The 17996-nt window shown below is 40.7% G+C and overlaps 1 protein-coding gene and 1 long non-coding RNA gene across 2 annotated transcripts in view; one reads left to right on the forward strand and one right to left on the reverse strand.

The window, feature by feature from the left end:
* The window catches only part of iqgap2 (IQ motif containing GTPase activating protein 2), a 228648-nt gene that overhangs the window by 142385 nt on the left and 68267 nt on the right, over positions 1–17996 (reverse strand).
* Positions 1289–17685, forward strand: LOC127572239 (uncharacterized). The gene is made up of 3 exons (XR_007956611.1): positions 1289–1427; positions 6821–7005; positions 16731–17685. It is a non-coding gene; the product is annotated as an uncharacterized LOC127572239 (long non-coding RNA).

Below are 17996 nucleotides of genomic sequence, written 5' to 3' on the forward strand. Positions count from 1 at the left end.
ACGTGTGATGCAAATTTTCAAGTTTTCTATTTAAGTATCTTAGCTGGAATGAGGACATCATTATCATCAGAAATCCTGGCAGCAATGGGGGTGGGAGAACAAGTCTTCAGTTTGCCTCTTTCCCTGAACTGACACCTTTTTAGCCAAGCAGATGTTTTTCATGTGGCAATCCCAGGTAGAATATAATCAAATGAGAGCCGTCTTGCCTTCATTCTCAGTCAAGTTCTTTCCAGGAAGATCCACTGATGGGGTCTGGAATTATAACCTGGACCAATTCCAAATTGGTCTCCATTTTTCCAGAGCACCAGACCAAGAATCTATTTTAGTAATTACTGCTCACATTTCTAACCTGGGAGAGGACGTTCAGATTTTTACCACCACCCCATTTCAGACCCCCTTCAAGACTCTAAAGACACGGGTAAAGCCAGTTCCTGCAAAATATTTTTGATGAAAGAATTTGAATCCACAAGTAGCACATATGACTCAGTACTCTCCCAACGTGCCATATATTTTTGCTTAAATAATTTCAGCTGCTGTATTGCATTAATGGCTGGCACTGCAGGCAGCAGGTAGTGTTGCTGCCTCAGAAATCTAGGTTCCATCCTGACCTCCAGTGCTATGCAGAGTTGGCACATTCTTTGCGATCACTTGGGGTTCTCCTGAGTGCTCCAGCTTTTCTCCCACATCCCAAAGATGTGTTATTTGGTAGGGTTAATTGGTGATTATATATTATCCCTTGTGTAGGTAGTAGAGTTAGAATGGAGTTGACATGCACATTTGAGAGAATAGTTTATAGGGAAATAAATGAGGGAATGGGATTGACGGGAATGCTCTATGAGCTGGCATTGATGCAATGGGTCAAATAGTCTTTTTTCATGCCATAAGAAAATATGAGATAAGAGTAATCCTTTGATATGCTGGAAATATTAAACTAGATGAAGAGTAAATGGTTAGTGCTGCTGTTTGGTGTGGGACACGAGGTAGTTAATGGAACAGACCCTGGATAAAGTTGTATTTTGGATTTCTTTTTTTTAAAAAAAACAGGACTTTGATCTATTCCAGGCTAGAATGGCCTTGAATGTGAGTGTTGAAAGCTTACTGATAACAACAATTAGACTTTTGGATGGCACAGAGCTCCTAATCAGTAACAAGAATTGCATAGGTTTATAACATGCGTGAATTTTAAGATAGTTCTATTAAAATTAAAACAAAATACAAATAAAATTACTATCTTAACTATCCAGTACTTCAAAAGCCATCAGAAGTTTTATATATATGGACAAATTAATAACAACTCTTCAACAACGGGAAAGGAATTTATAGCACAAAAATAGAAAATGCTCAAAGAACTCCACCAGTCAAGCAGCAGCAAATGGTAAATGAAACCAGTTAACATTTTGGGTCAAGGACCCTTCCTCAGAACTGAGGTAAGAATAGGGGGCTTACAATTTTCAAAGCAAAAGAAGTTGGAGGAACTCAATGGGTCAGGCAGCCTCTGTGGAGGCAAAGGAATAGTCGACGTTTTGCATCAAGACTTTGCATTGAGATCATCCTAATGCAGGGGCGTGAACCGGAATATCAACCATCCTTTTGCTCTCATAGATGCTGCTCAATCCGCTGAGTTCCTCCAGCAGTTTGTTTGTTGCTCCAAATTACAGCATTTGCAGTCGCTTGCAGTTTTCAAAACTGAATTGGGGGGGGAGGAGTGATGTGCAAGACAGAAGACAACATGAAGATTGATTAAAATAGATCAGGTGATAAGGAGCACGAGCACTTAGTGCAGTCTAACGTGTGTGCATTAATGGACCAGTCCTTGTTCAAGTCTAACTCCACTCTCCCAACTCTTTCCCTGATATGTTGACGACTTTGTTGGTGTCACTTTCTGCACCCATACACAACTTAAAAATTGCTTCACTTTTGCTGCCAATTTCCAGCCTGCTCTCACAATTGCATCGTCTGCCTCTGACATTTCCCTTTCTGGATCTCTGTCTCTCCATCTCAGGAGATGACTAGCCACCAACAACTTTTACAAGCCCAAGGACTCCCACAGCTACCATGACCAGAGATCCTCATAATCTGCCTCCCGCAAGGATGTCATTCCTTTTCTACCAGTTTCTTTGTGTCCTTCACATTGTTTCCCCATTGAATGAGGCCTTCTACTCTGGTACCTCTGAAATGCCATCCTTCATCCTGAAACGTGATTACCTTCTGCCATAATGAATGGAGTTTTAAAATCTCATCTTCTGTATTTTCCAACACATCTGCTCTTACCCCCCTCCCCGGTACAGAAAGATAGAGTTCTCCTCAAATTCATCTTCCACCCCACCAGCCTTTATATCTGCCAGCTCCAACATGAACCCACCACCAGCCAAATCTTCCTTTCTCTTTTCCTTTCTGCCACCACCCATCACTCCCCTTCCCTCTGCCCCTGCAATACAACCGGTGGAGATGAAACACCCACCCATTCACCTCTTCCCTTCCCACAATCCAAGAATCCAAACAATCATTCCAGGTAAAGCAGCAATTCAATTGCACTTCTTCCAATTTAGTCTACTGCATTTAGTGTTCACAATGTGGCGTCCTCTACAATGGAGGATTCAAATGTAGAATGATTGCTTTGCAGAGCACCTGCACTCAGTCCACAGGGGTGATCCCAAGCTTCCTGATGCATGCCACATTAATTCCCAATCCCTCTCCTAGTATGACCTGTGTCTGCAGCCTCCTCCACTGCCCATCGTAAACAAGATGAACAACATCTTCCATTGAGGCACTTTGCAACCCTCTGGAATGAGCATTGAATCTTCAAGTAAACTGGCACTGGTAATGGGAAACAATGAGACAGTAATGTCCCTTTCTCACCTTTTTTCTATAAAATGCCTCCCTAATAGTCAATACTCATGCTCCTTATCACCTGAGTCACAAAAGACAGCAGATGCTGGAATCTGGAGCAAAAAATAAACTGCTGGTAGGACCCAGCAGAAGCAACATCTGTGGAGGCAAAGGGAAGGTGGACAGTTCGGGCTGAGGCCCTTGAATCATTGAATACTAATAGACATTTATCTTTTGCTCTTTATCACCTGATCCATTTTATCCAATCTTCTTATAGTCTTTTGTCTTGCGCCTTGCTCCTCTCATTAGCTCCATTTTGAAAACCATAAATCCTTCACTCTTCTCTGGAAGGGTTCCTGGCCCAAAACATGAAACGGGTTCTCTTTCCACAGATGCTGCTTGACTGGCTGAGTTCTTCAAATATTTCTGTCTTTTGTTTTAGATTCCAGCATTTGCATTTTTATTTGTTTTCCATAAGAGTTTCCAGCGTTTGATGCTTTAAGCATCTTAGCTTCATTTTATGATCAAGGTTTTGCATTTGTACATGTAGTCCAAGTGATGGTATTTACTTATTAATCTTATTATTCGGCCTCAAATGTGTAGGCTAAGTTTGCATTGTCCTAGCTTCATGCTGTGAATTTGGGGGAATCTCTGAAACAGTACAAGAGCTGTGCTCCAAGTGCAACCTAACCAGTATTCGTTCCTGTGCTGTACTGTTCTATGTACACAAATAGCCATTGTTGGCCCTTGACACTGTTCTACTGTCAGTCTGTTTCACCTTTTGCTTTGGCATTAAACATACTTGCTCAAAATGAAAACTGAACCCAACGGTTGTTGTTTTCATTACAAGACCAGACGAAAAAAGTTGCATTACTGAACTTCTGTCATCAATCCAATTGCATTGATATTGTACTCATTTGCTTCAAACACTGCCTTACACATTCTCCATTTTGATTAAGTTAAAACATCTCAGTAAAATGGCACATGTAGTGAAATTGCAGTAAATAAGGATCGATTTCATGGAATGATGTTGTAGAGGTTTTGCTTCAAACAATAAAATAGTGAAGCTATAGTGTGGGCAAGTCCTTGATTCTTTCTTGTGTCTGAACATTCACAATGAATTGACCATATTTATAATGAATTAGATGCAAGATCTATGCTGTTAATCCTGGCCCTTGTGCATTGGTCTTCCAGCTGCAAGAATTGGTCTTGTTGAGGGTTAACTGAGAAAAGTGCTTCTGTTGTGCTAAAAGGGTTTGCCCCACGTTTTGCATTTCAGAATGTCTTAAAATGCTTCACACCCAATAAAGTGCCTTGGAAGGGAAGTATGATGATTTGTGTACAAAAATGAGATGTAAACATTTCAGGCCTGTGGGGATTTCTCTGCGATTCCGGTACCATGGATTCTTCTACATCCACCCAAAAAGGATGATGAGATTCAGATTAATGCCTCATCTGACTTAAAAACAGACCTGATAACCTAATTTGCTTAAGTATCTGGAGCAGGGCTGAAGTTATTATTTAACGAGGAGGAAATGTGCATGCAAAATTTGAACGGGGTTTTCGAGGTTTCAAGAGCACTGATTTAATGCAGGAAGTAATATTACATAACATTCCTGGATGTCTGAGGCAACAGGAAATTTAAATACAGAGTCATACAGCACAGAATCAGGCTCGCTGACCTACCGCGTCTGTGCTGACCTTTTTGCCCATCTACACTAATTCCATTTGCCCACATTAGGACCATATCCTTCTGTACCTTGCCTATTTAAGCATCTGTCTAAATGCCCTTTAAACAATATAATTGTATCTGATTCTACCATCTCCCTTGGCAGCATGTTCCAGATATTAACCACCCTCTCTATATATTAAAAAACATCTCTCAGATCCCTTTTAAAAATCCTTCCTCTCCCCGTGGACCTGTGCCCTCTTGTTTTTGATTTTTCTATCATGGGAAAGAGATTCTGACCATCTGCCCTAACAAAGCCTCTTAGAACCTTGTATACTTATGTCTGGTCAGTCCCCCAGCCTTCTTCACTCCAGGGAAAACAAACCCAACCCATCTAACCTGTCCCCATAACTGAAGTCCTCCAATTCAGGCAACATCCTGGTGAATATCCTCTGCGCTCTCTCCTACGCAATCACAACCTTCCAATAGTGTAGCAACCAGAACTGCATACAAACTCCAAGTGCAGCCTAACCAGTATGTTTGAAATTGCAACCCAACTCTTATATTCTATGCCCTGGCCTATGAAGGCAAGCATGCCATATTGGCTCTTCACACCCTATCCATCTGTTCTGTCACTTTCAGGGAACTCTGGACTTGAACCCCTGGGACCCTCTGTTCATCAACATTTCTTAGTGGCCTACCATTTACTGAATATGTCCTACCCCTTTTCGACGTCCCAAAATGCACCACCTCACACTTGTCAGGATTAAATTCCATCTGCCAACGTTCCACCCCCACCCAACTTTCCATCATGTTTCAAGTTTCTATTCAACCCACATTTGGCTACTTAAGAAATCAGAGCTTCAAATTAAGTTTGTATTAACAACTTAGGAACCTAGTAGGAATAAAGCAGGGACTGAGTACTCAGACAAATGCATCAACTTCTGATCCTTTGAAGCTCACTAACCACAGTAAAGCTTAAGACAGAATTTTTTTGTAATACTTACTAATCATCTCAAAGAATACAGTAACAAAACCCCAGAAACAAATGACCATACTGGGAAGGGTTTCTACCCTCAGTTAATATTTGCACATACATTTCCCATCAAAAGGATAATTTCTGGAAACTTTTACCCAACATCAACGCAGATGCAATTTTCATCTTGAGCCTTTTATTTCAAGTTTGTGGTTTTCCTTTCAGTGCAGTGCAAGCCCATAACACCAAATGGTGTCTAGATTTCTAGGGTAGGGGTGACCCGTACAAAAAGGAAGAGTTGCCCCTGAACTGCAGCGGGACCAATATCTTAAAAGAGAGGTTTACTAATGTTATTCAAGAGGGGTTAAACTGGTGAGGCAGGGGGAATTGAACACAGAATGATAAGTATAGTTAAAGTCTGTACATCAAGTCCCTTTGTCCTGCAGTATTCATTATGAATCTTTCTTTGTACTCAAAGATAATTTGCATAGTGTAATCTTGGACAATACAGAAAAAGTCTCTCTGACCCATGCTTCACCAGCAGTCAGTCATTCTCATCACTCAGTTACCACATTCTTTTATCCTCTTTCCTTGAAATCACTATCTTATCCTTTTTCTTAAGTGTTGACATGGTGTCTGCTCAAATTATTAACTAGTGGTGTAAAGTTTATCTTGCTTGTTAACAGTAATCTCTTACAGATATGCCTCAAGCCTCCTCAATCCATAGGAAGAGCTTGTTAACATTTGTCCTATCCCTTCTCTTCAAACACCTATAAAATCCCTCCATAAATACTTCTATCCTGATGAAAACAATCTCACTCACTCCAAAAGAATTCTTCAATAAAACAAGGAGATCTGATCTGTGCATAATAAAAACACTTGAGCTGCTCCATGGTTGAGGTAGTGCAAGGACAGTGCATTCCGCTTCACAAACAGAACTGGGATGGCCGCATGGGGTCCATCTGTAACACAATGGACCACCAGGAAGTGTGCCAAGAAGTTAAATCCCTTTTATACTGTGCCTTCTTTCCAGTGGGCATGTGATAAAGATGTTTCTCCAAACAAGCATTGTATCAGCCACTTTCCCCATGCAGGTATAAATGTCAACAAGTTTATCTGGTAGATGTCCCTTGCAGTTGACTGGAAAGATCCTTGACAAAGCAGATTAATACTATCATGACCTTCACAGCTACAGGAACTGCCAGCACAGCCCTTAAAGCTGCCTGCACATCAGCCTGTCTTTGGCAAAACAGTGGTAATGATAGCTATCTCTGATAGTCCCCAGCACTTTTTAAAGAGGCATAGGTAGGGTGGACATTAAGCCAATTTTTTTTTCTCCATGCCAGTGCTGTTCAAGACCAGAGGCAAAGTATGCATAGAGGGTGAGGAGTAAGAGGTGCAGAGGAAATCCGAACAAGAAATTTTTTCCACCCAGAGGGTGGTTGGAAGCTGGAACACTGGTTGACGGTGGAGGCGGCAGGTGCATTCACAACATTTAAGCAGCATCTGGATGAGCACTTGAATTGCCAAGGTATAGTAGACAATGGGGCTTAATATAGATATGTACCTGATGTTGGCATACACATGGTGGGCCAAAGGGCCTTTTACTGTGCTGTACGTACAGAAAACTAATAAACGTTATAGGCTTAGTCTCACTGTTCTAGTTATGCGATTGATGAATCTGCATGAGCATTCCATGATCACCTGGCTGAGGAGGAATCTATGACCCAGAGCAGCCTCCAGTATTTCACCCAAGAAGCCACTTTCCACCTGCAGTTCATGTAGGAGGACTCAAACACTTGAACATGGATAGCCAGAGTCAGGCGAGAAAGCTCACTGACTTAAAACATTAACACTGTTTTTCTCCCTTCACCTACAACTTCACCTGCTGAGTACTTTCCCTGCATTTCTTGCTTTTCTTCATTAGTGCTTTTCCAGTTGGTTTTAAGAATAGCTTGTGTTAAAATACTTTTATTGGGAATCTATGCTTTGCAGGATAACTGGAGTAAAAATGGAATAGAGACTTCTGCAAAATATTTTTTGTCCTTATCCACAAAACATCCAGGAGGATTTACAGTACAGAAATAGGTTATTAGGTCCAAACAGTCCATAGTGGTGTTTATATTGCCAACGTTACAGTGAGTACTTCACGCCCAGGACTATAACAGCATGTGAAGTCTGTTGGACATGCATGGTAATGGCAAATGACCAACATAATGGGCAGAATTCCACCACACATTCAAGACTCACAAGAACTCTGAAACAGGTCTTAATTGGAGAGTTAACCTAATTTGGAATTGGTTGATTGGCTCAACCCAACCTGGGCAGGTGCCAGGGTCTTAGAGTCATCCATCTTCCTACAGGTAGGTGTTTTCTTTGGATTTCCATGGGTTTTGACCACTCCCACAATCTGCCACTACCTCCCCATTCCTCAGCACACGCTGACATTTTGGTCAATCACCTATCCCTCGTCTTCACTCGCTGATCCTGCTAGCAAGTCCACATTCCTTCACCGACATTCCCTATGCACACCGAAACCCCTAACATCCAGTTCTTCCTTCCTCTCATGATCCTTTTTCCAAGTGCCACTGATTGCAGAAGAAAGGCCTCTCTGGCCACATGTAATACCTTGGTCCATGAACATCAGAAACTTACCTTCACCTGGCCAAGCCAATGGTGCCACAAGAAAAGTATGATCCTCGAGCCAGTGACACTACATGGATCAATTCAGCCCTGTCCACAAACATGAAACTTTTCACAATACAAGAGTGCCTGGATAATACTGAACAGGACAGCTGATGTTTCCCCTCTAAGGCACACCGGCACCTCTCTAATAATCCAAGGCAAAAATCATTAAATGAGACACTCACCAGGAATCAAAACTGAATTTTGGTGTGCATGTGTCAATCCACACCAAGTAGTACAGGTGCTCAATGAAAAATTAAAACATGCTCTCACTTCTGCAATTTTAAAAAATCATTAAGCAGATGACGTTAGCAACTCCTCTCGAGGCAAGTTAGAATTTTGTCTCTTTTTGACAATTTAAAGCCTTATTTGCATTTTCTGAACTGGCCAATAAGTAAATCAATATAAACAATACTGTAGCAATTTCTTGCTTTAAAAAAACTTGAATTAGATGACTTACTGTTTTAGTTAAGGATAAACTGCATGCACAGTTGATCTGCAAGCCCCGAGAGAACAAAATACAGTTGCCCATAAAACGGATTGCATGGTGCTGTGTATGCATTAAAGAGTTCAATTGGAATGAAAAGTAAGACAACGGAAACATGATTTTTACTGTGAGCTACACACAATCCACAATTTTCCTTGCAGGTCCTCTGCATCATGATGCACAAACATGGGGTGTTTAGAAATGAGCAGTGATGTCCAAGAGCAGGCAATGCATGGCTGGGTGCCACAGCAGGGCTTTCATCTTTTCACACACCTCCCACAGGTGCTGGGCCACTCATGCAGAACTCTTCCACTTCCATGTCCTGACTGCTGATCCTCAACAAATGACACTTGCCCTGACCCCACTGCCAACTTCCCTGCCTGACATCTTTATTATTCTTACTCCCAGTCCCTCAACAGGCCCCAAATCCATTCCGGTCCCCATCTCACCAGGCTCTCCCTTCATCCTGCTCCACAATGGCAGAGTACACAAAGAAAAGGAATTTCCTAAGTACTGGACAAAACCTTAGGCCTAAGCTGCTGCTGAGTGTCCCAGTGACAGGCCCTTGAACAAAACACTTGTTGGCCTGTCACAAGCTGACTACTTAAGTACATTTAAAGTGATTCCTTTCAACTCAAGGCAAGGACCTCGGCATGATCAGAAACCACTTGGGCATGCTGTTGTGCCCTTAACCAGTAATTCCATGAAGATTCCTGAAAGATGGAAAAATGTGGAATTTACAATTCAATACATTTGTCTGCGTCTTGAAAGTGTGTTCAATATACAGGAGAAAAACTACTGGATATAGTTAGCAAGCCAGATCTGCATAGCCCATTGTGTCTAACTGTAAACATTTGGAATAAACTCAAAGGACGTGCAAAATCACACAGACTAGTATGAGCTGCAGGGCAGAAAAATGACATGAACCGGAGAGCTTATGTCAAGCTACTAATCAGAATCAACACAGCGGCATTTGTATTGAAAAGTGCATAGTATTCTAATTTATCCTGCGTATTTACCAATGGAATATTTGTTTTTCTCCCATCAACATAGACCAAAATTGTACACAACTAAGTTTCAGAAAGGAGAATAAGTCACACAATGTAGCAACCATGTGCACGACAGCTTATCAGGTTTGAACAGACAACGAAAGGGATAAAAACTAACCAAGTTCTCTTTAAGACCTTCAGTCATGAAGTCATACTGTTTCCTATTCCCTATAGATGGCAACTCACATTGGATACAAGAAAACAGATGCAGAGGTTACACTGGATAGGTCATACAGGAGAATTGGATGCTTTTAAATTTATTAGGCAACAGAATGATGCAGACTGCAGCTAGTCAAAGGACAATTCTTCAGGATACCTGCAACATTTGTACAGCAGAAGTCATTGTTCAATTGATGGTATAAATAAACTGCCTTCTGTTCCTCAAGCCTTTTCACATTTTTCCCCTCCCCATGGATTTGTTGGGGGGGGGGGGCGGGGGGAACTTGGGAAACAAAGATTTCAGGGCCACTGATAATTTGCCAGGATACGAAAATACAGAATGGGAACTTTGATCAGCCAGTCTTCCACATAAAGCAATGGACTCATGACAGTGAGCTTGTCGTGTAGAAGCAAGTGGTTTGATGAATCTCAGTTGCACTACGCAATAGCAATTTCAGTTAAATATCACCAGTATTTGAGCAACTGCAAAAGTGTTAGACATAACCATGTTTCCTTTTATTCCCAATGATCTCAGAGGTTGCTTGTCCAGCTGAAAAGGCAGAATCAGGAACTAATAGTCAATTCTGAAAAGATCAAATTTATATTGCTTTTGCTGGAGTTGAGACAACAAATTACCAGGATGATCTTGAGCAGAAGACTGCTGGCAGATTCCCCAAACAAAACTACATGATTCAAGCTAAAGGGCCGTAGTGACATGATCAGCAAAGAGATCAGCTTTTTTCTTCCAGTGCTAAAGGCAATGGCTAATATAGGATTAAACAGGAATGCAATTATCTATAGAGCCATCAGCATTAGAATTTGAGTTTACAGGCTGAAGGCAAGTAACCCTCATGTTTAACTTTCCAACTCCAAATATCTTTGTTTCATAGACAGATGCCACTCATTCGTTTAACTTGCACTTTCCATTGCTTTTGGACTTGCATTTATCTATTTCATTGTGGCCAGTCTGGGACTAACTAAACTATGCTGCCAAATTAAATTAGGAAGTGAACAGTAATGTGCTTAGACCAGTACCAAAAATAAAATATTATCCTTGAAACGTTAACAAGTAATAAAAAGGAACATCTGCTGAGAGTTAAATTATTTCAATGAAGAGATTTTCAAAAATAGAATGAAATAGAAGCACAAAACTAAAACTGGGAGCTTCTAAATCACTTAAAACCACACAGTCATAGAGGTCAAGTTAGCTTTGTGTTAAGAGTTAGGCATTTTGTGGTCTGTTACTAATTGGAATATAGCTATCTAGCAGGAATGATATTCAGTTGAGATATTCAGCAGCTGGATTACAATTACAGGCAGTGGAAGGGAATAGAAGACAGAAAAAAAAAGGCAACTCCGAAATACATGTGTAATCATGTTACAAACATTAGGAAGATTATGTTGCAATTGAAACTTGTACAACTGGAAATATCTTAAAATTTACCTTTCTCCAAAAGATACCAATTACTTCAACAAACACTACAATTGGTAAAGATCAAGTAAACAGGAACCACAACGCATGAATTTAGCATCCTTACATCTGCAAAAGTGTCTCAAGGTGCTTTACGTAATGAGGAAAAGCAGAATTACCAAAACCCATGGCATGAATTTTAAGAGGACTAAGTGAAATGATGGATTTCAAGTAGGAGAAAGACATTAGGAGGAAAAGAAGCAGATTCCAGAAAGTGGGGCAAAGGTTTTACCATCAGTGATGTGAAGCTGCAGCAAGATACACAATGGGCCATTTGATCAAAGCCATTAATTACCAGGGTCATAGTGAGGACACCAATTGCTAGACGCACAGTTGGGATAGTTTAATTGGTCATGAGAAAAGATCAAGAGAGCAGGAGAAGGATGCCAAGGAAGAGACACACATGAAGAAGACATACAGTATACGGGCAAAGCAGGAGGCAAAAAAAAACAACTAAACCTCAGACTGGAATGAGAAAATGTAAATGGGATGATTTCAACAAAAACAAGAGGGCAGCACTCCCAGGACTTAAGCTGGCAACTCCGCCTGTTGAACCTGTGCCAGGTTAACCTGTGCAAGTACGAAGAGCCCATTGACTTCATTTCAGGAAAGGCCCGAAGGGAGAAGGGCGAGTACAAGGTCATTTCCTTTCATTTAATCTAATTAACTTGATTTAAAAGTAACTGATAGTTTATCCTTACTGCTGCAATTTTTTTTCCAAGATTTTAATATTTCAGATCGTGTCTTTTTTATTTTAACAGTTTGAGAGTTTTTGAATGTGCATGTCCCAACTGCTTTGGCAGGAAGCTGGGGGCAGGGATTCACTTGCTGTCAGAGAAATTGTGGGTGTGGAGACTGCCAGTTGCACTTGGACAAACCCTGCATCATCAATCAGCAGGTGGTTTCCCCACTGAAGCCCACGCTAGCGACCTGCTTCACATAAGGAAGAAGTGCCCATTGTTAAGTGCTCCATCGGGATCAAGCACAACTTGCTTTCACTTCAGTTTTGTGGGTTATGTGATGATTGATGAAGGCCAGTGTGCGAACCACAGACCTTTCCACACATGGGGCACGATACAGCTGATAGGGCAAGTGGGTGGGCAGTTTATGAGGTGGTACACTCATACTGCAAGGCTTCTGTGTGCTCCAAAATGCATGGCCATGAGGTTCTCAGCACCATCCCCAATTTTCCTTCTCCACTTTGAGTAGTCATGAGTGAGAAGTTCCCAGGAGTAGGTGATGTTACATTCCTTCATTGAGTCTTTGCCTCTGTCCACATAGTAATCTCCTCCCACAGCTCTATAAAGTGTCCATTTCAGGACCAACACACACAAAATGCTGGAGAAACTCAGTAATTTAAGCAAAACTATGGAAGGAAATAAACAGTCGACCTTTCGGGTCAAGACCCTTCATCAGGACTCCTGCGTTTGGTCTCGCCAATGTAGAGGAGGTCACACTTGGAGCACCGAATGCAGTAGATGATATTAGGAGAGGTGTAGGTAAATCTCTGTCTCACCTGAAAGGACTGTTTGGGTCCCTGGATGGAGGTGATGGAGAGGCAGGTGTTACACCTATGGCGGGGGCAGAGGAATCCTTAAAGTAGGTTTGCACAATGCTACAAGGTAAAATACGACAATGTGGCAAGCCGACAGAGTATTTCACTGTATGAAATATCTGGCTCACTGGTGGCAATTTCCCCCCTCACATTTAGGGGTTGCGTGCTGAATCATAAACTCCATGAATCATTTGCAGTGAAAATCCGATAATCTGGTATCCAATTATTTCCAAGTCCTGATGGGTGTGCACCTGGCTCACCAGGAGATTTCTCAAGCTCCTTTTAAACTTACAGGGTTTATTGGAAAATTTATAATACTACTATGTTACATCCAAAAAGGTGAATTAGGGGTATTAATAGAAAGAACATCCAGTAATTCCCGAAAATCTGCCAGCCTGGCACTAAAGTCCTGAGCATGCTGGATTAACAGAGTTTTATTGTTTTACAAGTAAACTGCTGTACAGTTCATGGAGAGGATTCAAAAGTAAGTAATTTAATACAATTTGAAATTTTCAGCCCAATATAAATTTGGCTAAGCTTCTATTTTTCTAATGAAAACAACTGAAGATAAATAGCTAATTTAGCGTAATTAAAAACAGAACTAGTTCATGCAGTTAACTACAGATTTACTTAGGAACACACTAGAGCAATGAACTTACTCCCACCATTTCTGAAAATACCTACTTTGGCAGGTAGCTTTAAATAATGGCATTAAACAGGCAATGAAAAGAACTGTCAGAATGAACACGCGCTGGTTACTTCTTAGGCCCTTTTCCAATGCACTATGAATGAATGAAGAAATGCTACTGACTAAAATGTTTTCCGCCAGTATACATGTGATGACATGGTCAGCTCAGCCTTAAATACCGATCACTTCAAAAGTAACAACTCCAAGGAAGATGCAGCACTTCTGCTGCACATGGATCAGCACATGCTAAAGCACATTAGCATCAGCACCAACTTTGATGAAGATCTCTGAAGAAATGTAAGAATTGGGGCACTCTAACACTGAGCAAAAGTCCACTATCATTGCATATCCCATGTACATAGAGGCTTTCAAGAGAAGTGGGAGTTTTAGTGGAAAAAGTAATTTTGCCAACACAAATTTATTCTGATGGTGCTTCTATGTTCCATTAAACATGTCTTCAGATCCTCAAATGCAAGCATGACTCTACAGCAGTCCTCCAGAACAGAATGACCTCCAACATTGTGAAGGAGTTAACTTCTAGTTTTGAGGAAAATAACAGTTGCCCAAAATGAAACAAATGGTCACTAGCAAGCAACTAATACAAATAGGTATATTATTTTTTTAATTTGTGAAGCCATGTCTGCAAAGAGTCATATTTTATTTCCAACACTTTTTTTCTGCCCTGTCCTTTGCATCTTCCAACCTGGAGTGTCACAGTTGAATCTATCCATCATACACAGCAAATATTAAAATTTTAATAAGGGCAGCAAAGAGTCCAGATGGTGCAGGCAGCAGACTACATCCAAGCTCACATGGACAGCATGATATTCTGCCTTAGCCTAACAAAGTCTTGCAGATGGAACCAGTAGTTACCATTTTAGTTAGGCCTTCGTAGTCCAGGCACTCAAGTATTCACTCCAACCCCATCAAGTCAAAAAGACAGATGAACCCTCACTGACCCAATCAATTCTCTCCCGGGCTATTGGGAAAGATGGCACACCTGGAAGTCATCACTTTGGCCAAAAGATGCAAAAGATCTGATGCAAATCATAGGCATGTACAGCCACATCTCTTGCATATAGATATGATGCTCTATGAAGTATCAAAAACGGGTTATTTTCCACAGCATTGGTATTGCAGAAACCACCCTATAAAGTGAAGTCCAATCAAAGTGGACCATGTAAACAGTGAATGGTGGGAGGTAACCTACTTCACACAGCAGCATCATCTTACTATCAAGTCTCACACAGGCCAGCCTTTCAGCATATCACTATTTCTTGACTGGCACTATCCAGTGCTGTGGGAGCACCACCACCAGGACCACTGAGTAATTCACACCAACAGCTGCAGAGAAAAGCAAGAGATGGGCAATGAATATGGCCTTGCAGCGTCATCTTTGTCCAACAAATGAAGTTTAAAGGCTCACAATAGCATAAAACTCAATTAACACCTCCTCCTACCATTATGCTTCTGGGCCATTGATGCAAGAGTGCTGTAGGCAGTGAGAGGTCTAATCAGCTGCAATGAGCATATCTACGGCGCAGAGGAATGGCAATCATACTTTTGCAAGTCATGAGGCTCGCAAGAAAATGCAGCACCAGACATGATTAATGGCAAATTATAACAGGACTGTAACATCAAAAGCTGTGGAATATCACAAGCATGAATGAAAGGCAAAAAAATGCTGGATGTGTTTTTAAATTATTACTACACAACTTTCATGCACCTGTCATCTCTCCAAATAAATCCTAATTAAATGCAATTTCTGCATTTTCAACCACCATGCAAGAGAAGCAGAAAAAACTATGTAATTTTTTTTAGAAACATTAATGATGAAGGATTCTATCTATTGCTGCAGAATAAGTGGTATTACATTTACTTCCTCAATTTGTTCATTTTGTTTCATTTCGCACATATACTGCTGCCAATTTTTCCTCCCTTTATGCACTCCCAGTATTTCCTCATTGCTGATGACAGATTCATTTGAAAGTGTGGTCTACTGTGCAAAATGCTTATACTCCCTCTTCCTCCCTCCACAATGGATTAATAAATACAACCACAGCTGGATTACACCAAACTTCAAATGAAGACAGAATCAGAGATACTCAAGTTAGCAAAGGTAACCCCCTATTGATCATTGTCTAATGACTTCTGATGGAAATGGGTATGTGGTTGTGGGCTCAAGCCTGATTACAACATTCCTGGTGGTTGCATACCCTGTCAAAGTTCAGGGTCACCTATGAACACGCCTCTCATGCAAGGTATCAGAAAGCTGGAACCATAATCTATGACTAGTCTCAGTATTCAAGTGAGGGTGGGGTGAAGGACTGTGACCAGAACATTTCTGTGCAGTCAGACCGATTCACAATTGACAGCAAATTAGATCAAGCTCCAAATAAGTAGTTATAACAGCAGAAATTATTTCAAGAATGTGAGATTTTCATAAATACCAAACATCAGGCAGAAAAAAAAAACAATGCAACCCTTAGATCAAGAAATCCCCGAAGCCAACTCCATGGTAATTGGCATGGTACATTTAATACAATTTCACTAGAAGCATCAATGTATTACAAACAGTAATTTGATTTCCAACACGTGGACAAACATAAAAGCCTTCTGTAATCCAGCTTTCAAACAGAGGACAGTAGTTTAATCTTTTGACGCCTCCAGTGTCATACCACACATGGTTGTCAGTTTATTCAGACTTTATTAAGCAGTTTTTCTGTACCATAGCAGTTCCATCTTCTGAAAATCAAAGCTATTGTCTGAATTTGTGCTAAGGCTCTACACCATTTAGTGGTCAAACTACTTTATGCTAATCTGAATAAATGTGCACTACTATCATTTTCATAATTACATACAGTTAGACACAAATATTACTTTTCCTTTGGTCATGCTGAAACAAACATTGGGAATAGAAATCAGAAACTAACAGTTCTAACTTGAGAAACTGGACAAGTTTCCTGGCATTACAGCTTATAGTGCAAGCCTTCCCGAGAAAGCTCATGCAGATATTGGATGAACAACAACACGACAATGAACAAAGTGCACACTGATAGTTTTCAATAGGATGTTCATAGCATAGGAAGCCATTCAGCCCATCACATTCGTTCTAATGAAGGGTCTTCAACCTGAAATATTAACTGCTCCCTCTTTCCACAGATACCACCTGATCAGTCCAGATGAAGGGTCTTGACCAGAAAAGTCAACTGTCCATTTACCAAAATAGATGCTGCCTGACCTGCTGAGTTGCTCCTGTTGCTGCCTGATCTGCTCAGTGTTTTCAGTATTTTCAGTTTTATTTCAAATTTCCAGCAACTGCAGTTTTTTTTTTGATTTACAGTTCTGTATCAGATCAATTCAAAATAATCCCACTGACCCCAGACTCTCTCTAATAACCCTGTAGGCTGTGCATCAAATATTTCTCCATTTCCTCCTCAGAAATTACAATACTTTGTCTCCATCTGTGAGAATGACCATGTCCAGCAACCCTTTGCCATAAAACTCCTAAATTCCCTCAATTATAACTTACAGTTAATCCTTTATTACCTATTAAAGACTCGGTCATTCTCCTTTCATCATCAGAATGATACAAAAACTTTACTTTGTTTTCTCACTTTTAGTGGACAGATCCCAATGCCTCAAGTCATCTCCTTGTTCTACCCTACATGAACTTGAAGCTGGACAAAACTCTCCTCCTCTTAGTCCAAATAAAACCAAGACACATTCTTCCATCAGCTATGTGCCTGCCTTGTTTCTGGTTCATTTTAGAAGTCATCTTGTTTTCAAATCCCTCCATGGCCTTGCTGCTCTTTAATTTCATCCTGAGATCGGACACACAGTTGAGGCATCAAGGAAACCAGTAATTTCTCCACCACTGATGATCATGCCAGAAGTCAAGGCTTTAAGCTCTGGAATTCTTCCCTAGCCTTTCTTTAGAACCCACCTCCTTTGATCACCTGCCCTAACACCTTGCTTGGAAGATTTGAAATTGGACTCTGTTTGATAACCCACCTGCAAAAAGGGTTTTGGTGGGTTTTTTTTTGCACTTATCCATGAGTGTTGGTATCTATTTTATGGATATGGTCGTTAGAAAGCAACATCTGAGAATTTAAGAATCAATTATTATAGCCACTAAAGGATGCCAAATGAAAGTTTAATGTTCTGCCTGCTCAGAAATGTCATTACAAATGCAAAGAAGTTATAAATCTTAGTTCTCTATATAACTCTCCCATTATAACGGCTGTAAAATCTTATCAGTAGGGAGACAGTAGATGCAAATCATATTTAACAAAAATCATTACACTAGTAGCTCCAATTATAATCCATAGTTCAACACTTCTGACAAAAGGAGGTTTCAAACTGTTGGTACAAATGGAAGGAAATGATTGATGTGCCATTAGTTTGGCTTCCTGGGTAAACAATGTT

This window comes from Pristis pectinata, chromosome 7, assembly GCF_009764475.1.
Source record: "Pristis pectinata isolate sPriPec2 chromosome 7, sPriPec2.1.pri, whole genome shotgun sequence".
Taxonomy (NCBI): domain Eukaryota; kingdom Metazoa; phylum Chordata; class Chondrichthyes; order Rhinopristiformes; family Pristidae; genus Pristis; species Pristis pectinata.